At 35.5% G+C, this 4611-nt stretch overlaps 1 pseudogene; it reads left to right on the forward strand.

Annotated features, from left to right (window-relative positions):
* The first annotated feature begins 1735 nt into the window (after positions 1–1735).
* Positions 1736–3628, forward strand: LOC145106415 (protein RDM16 pseudogene; annotated as a pseudogene).
* The last annotated feature ends 983 nt before the right edge of the window (positions 3629–4611 follow it).

Genomic DNA, 4611 nt, shown 5'->3' on the forward strand with positions numbered 1-4611 from the left:
TTTCTCATTTCTTTTAATAACACATAGGCCAAATTTCACACAAATCGTATGTTATTTTCAACAGTTGACTTTTATTTGAATCAATTTAAAGGGTAAAATTGTAAAAAAAAAAAAAAAAAAGAGTGTCTATCTGTGTGTACTGGTTTGTGCGTTTTCTGTGGGTCAACTTTACGGGGCGACATATCTCTTCTGCTTATTTTATGATAATAACATAAACTTAATGAAAGAATATTCGGGCAAAGTTTATTGTTTTGTTGCCTTTTGATACCTGGAAATTAAAAATAAAAACAAAAAAAGAAAAATATTAAAAGTCTAAATGAATATGTTTTATTCAGGTGTTAAATAAGCTTTACTTATGGGAAAAAGGTCCAAACTCAAAGGCTTTAAGCCCCACCTCCAAAGATTACATAAATATCAACGACTTTTGAAAGATGGCATTTTACCATCTTACATTCCTGTAAGTTCACTTCATTTTGTCATTGACAAGTTTACTAAATTGCTTACTTTCCGGGTGATTTTATATTAGACCATCTTTTATATGACAACTCAATTATGCCATCAAACATATTACTATCACAAAGTAAATTAAATAACTAATGAACTTTTTCCTTTTCAACAACAACTTTTGCATATGGACCGGTTAATTGGAATACTTACACCATGACACCATGTCAGGGATAATCAAGTAGAGGTGGTTGATATATACGATGATGGGGATAACAAAATAAATAATTAAGTTTGGTGATTTCCAGGTGGCTGACAAAATAAACTCTATGCACATAACATGTTTTTGAAAATACATAAGTAAATGTTTGTTGAAACCAAAATTGTATGCTTGAAAGTTTATATCACTGATATGTGTATGTAAATATTCTTATATGTATCTTAATTTTAATATATATTTTTTTGTGCATGCTTCATGTTCTCTTTAATATGCTATGTTGGACAGGGGTAAAATTGTCAAAATTGTCATCAACACTCTAAAAGGATAACCGGATAAGCACCAAAGTTTCGACTTGTGTTTGTTGATATGTGTTCCGATAAGGATGTTAAACTTTCAAATAAAACATTCAATGTTGTGTATAAACAAGTTTTTAGAAATTTATAAAACTTTATATACTTTTATTATTTATATAGATTTCAGTTTCTGTTTTTATTTATAGTTATATTGCATTCTACAAAATTATAATTTTCTAACATATCTACATATACAAAATACCAATTGGATATTCAATCCAATATCATTTTCTAATTTCAGCCAATAATTATGTCATTGTGATATTACTGACACAACATATATATTTATTATTTATTAAAGTTTTTATTATCAATTTTCAATAATTAAGTTATAATTTAATTAAAATTATTTTTAAATTATTCATCCGTGGTGCCCACGGGTTATAACCTAGTTTTCAAATGTACTGAACAATTGGAAAGATAAGTAACAAAAACTGATGATTTAATGCTCCGAAGATTATTTCTATAAAAACTAAAATTTGTCTAAATAATGCATATGCAAAATAAGAATATTTATACTATTAATTTAGAGTTTGACAGCTTTATAACCATATTTAAAAACTTAAAAGTCTAAAATAATTCCGGTTAAAACTTGCCTTTTTTAAACTTAATGTATAAATATAATTCTCTTGGAGATTTAGCCTAAGTATTCCGATTTCTAATTCTTGTCAACGACTAGAGATTGCAGAAAACCCTAGAAAAAAGAAGGAAGAACGAGATGGATAGATGGGATTTCGATCGCGACACAAAGTATCGAAGCAGCAAGAGAAAAGATAGAGGTGGAGAGAGTGATGAGGAGGATCGGTATGGCGATAAACGAACTAGGGTTGTGCACGAGTGGAATGAGTGGCGGCGGTTTGATCAGGAGAAAGTGGGTTTTGCTGAGGAAGACACAGATAGGGATGAGAGGAGGGAATTCGAGGATGGAGATAAGTTGCAACAAGGGAAATTGAACGGGGAAACAATGACGACGATGAAGAATGAACTTAAAGATGAACCCTGTGGTGGTGCACTGGGAGCACCCAGTAAGGCATATGAAACCCTACATGAGACCCCTTTGGCGCCCAGCCACCCTCATCCTCCTTCTAAGGTATCATCACTTTCTACCAAACATGAAACTGAAGGAGTTGATTCTGCAGATGCTGCCAAGATTGGAGGCATCTCTCTCAATGCTTTATCTATGGCCAAAGCAACTTTACTGAAGCACAAGGGGCTTGCAGAAAAGATGAAGAAGATCCCGTTGTTAAACAAGGGTACTGACTCAGCAAGAGATGGCCTCAAACCTCCATCTAGTTCAGGAATACCCGCTGCCCCACCACAATCTGCTGCCCGACTTGGTGGTGGGCTGCCCCGAAATTCTGAAGCTGTAAAACGGGCTCAAGAGCTTGCTGCCAAGATGGGTTTTAGAAAAGACCCGGAATTTGCACCACTTATAAACAAGTTCCCCGGAGAGCTGGAACCAGAAGTGACTGTACAACCAAAGCATGCTAAAGCCCCTGTTCTTAGTTTGGATGCATTGGGTAGGGAAGTCGATGAAAATGGCAATGTGGTAAATATACCTAAGTTAAACATCTTGAGCACCCTTAAGGTTAACATTAACAAACAGAAGAAAGATGCATTCCAGATTCTGAAACCGGAATTAGAAGTGGATCTAGATGAAAACCCTCACTTTGATCCTCGAATGGGAATCAATAAAACTAAACTTTTAAGGCCTAAAACGATGACCTTTCAGTTTGTTGATTCTGGTACTTACGGAAACGTCACAGAAGGCGGGCCACCTGAAGATATACTAAAGAAAGAGAAGATAACTCTATACATGGAACAACCCCACCCAATCGAACCGCCAGCCGAACCGGCCCCACCCCCGCCTCAGCCTCTAAAACTCACCCAAAAAGAACGCAAAAGACTCCGAACTCAAAGACGCCTCGCCACTGAAAAAGCCCGGCAAGAAATGATCCGCCTAGGCCTTCTAGAACCCCCAAAACCCAAAGTCAAAATGAGCAATCTAATGAAAGTCCTCGGATCAGAAGCCACCCAAAACCCGACCCGCCTTGAAATGGAAATCAGAAGCGCAGCCGCCCAATGTGAACAGGCTCATGTTGACCGGAATATCGCCCGGAAGTTGACTCCGACCGAAAGACGCAAAAAGAAAAAACCAAAGTTTTTCGATGACAATAATAATACCCTCGAAACAATTGTGTCCATATACAAAATGAATGACCTTTCGCACCTTCAGACTAGGTTTAAGGTTGATGTAAATGCACAGAAGAATCGGTTGTCGGGGTGTGCGGTTATTTCGGAGGGTATTTCTGTCGTGGTGGTGGAGGGCGGGGGTAAATCGGTAAAACGGTATCAGAAGTTGATGTTGAAGAGGATAAATTGGGCTGCGGCTGTGAAAGAAGAGAATATGCATGAAGAGGTTGATGATGATGATGAGAACGTGAAGAATAAGTGTGTGTTGGTGTGGCAAGGGAGTGTGACTAAACCAAGTTTTCAAAGGTTTTTGGTGCATGAATGCAGTACCGAAAATGCTGCTCGCAAAGTGTTTTATGATGCTGGGGTTGGTCATTATTGGGATTTAGTTGTTAATTTCTCAAGGATGTGTAATTAGTGAAACTATAAAATTTGGAGAGAATGAGAGATGATATAATGATATATATGATGCTGGTTGTAATACGTTGTTGCAGCAATTTTTTTTGGTATATAGGTTGTTCAGTGATAGATTTGTTATATTGAGATCCTACCTGAATCTTTATTATGTGTGTCCTCGTTAGTTTGTCACAAGTACAGTATAAAGTTTGTGTTTAAATTTAGAAAAAGTTGTCTAAAATTTGCATAGTTTAATCGTTAAATCACTAACGAATCAAATTATGATATTTACGTGTAGTTCAAGACGAAAATAAAGGTCCGAAAAATTTGCTTATCCAGCTGGGTTGTCGATAAAATCATTTAAATCAAGTTTAATATAATCTATATTTGTGTGTTTGTCCTTCATTCCTATAAAATAACCTATATTTCTTTTTGAATATATAATTTTAATTAATTTTATTTTAAAAAAAATTAAAGCCCCTTTCACACATCACCCCACTAACTCATGCCCCTTATCTTCATCGACACTCATCTCGCCTTTTTATTCTTCTTGCCCGACGTAATCGTCGATGCTCGTGTCCATATGTAACATCACACCTCCATCTTCATTTCCCTTGATCTTAACCCCTATCACTTGTCATTTCTTATATATCTACATCCAGAACGTGACGAACCCCAATAACTTTGCCTCTACCCCTACACACTACAACAAAATCAAGCTAATGCGACTTCTCTAAAAGGTTGCATTAAGGCTTGAAAAGGTTGTATAATGTCGAAAGCAACCTTTTACCAAAGGTTGCATTAGGAAAATTGCATTAGACCAAATGCAACCCTTTCTTAAATGGTTGTAATTATTTTTTAGATGCAACCTTTTTTTAATACAATCTCTGTTATGAAAAATAAACTTTTTTATGATCATATGCAATTTGTTTTCCATTTATATGCAACTTTTTTTTTACTATTTTAGTTACAAAAACGTAGCTTTTTTATAATAAATTTCAACAT

The sequence above is a fragment of the Lactuca virosa genome, chromosome 4 (genome assembly GCF_052849685.1).
Source record: "Lactuca virosa cultivar CGN04683 chromosome 4, Lactuca_virosa_CGN04683_v6, whole genome shotgun sequence".
Taxonomy (NCBI): Eukaryota; Viridiplantae; Streptophyta; class Magnoliopsida; order Asterales; family Asteraceae; genus Lactuca; species Lactuca virosa.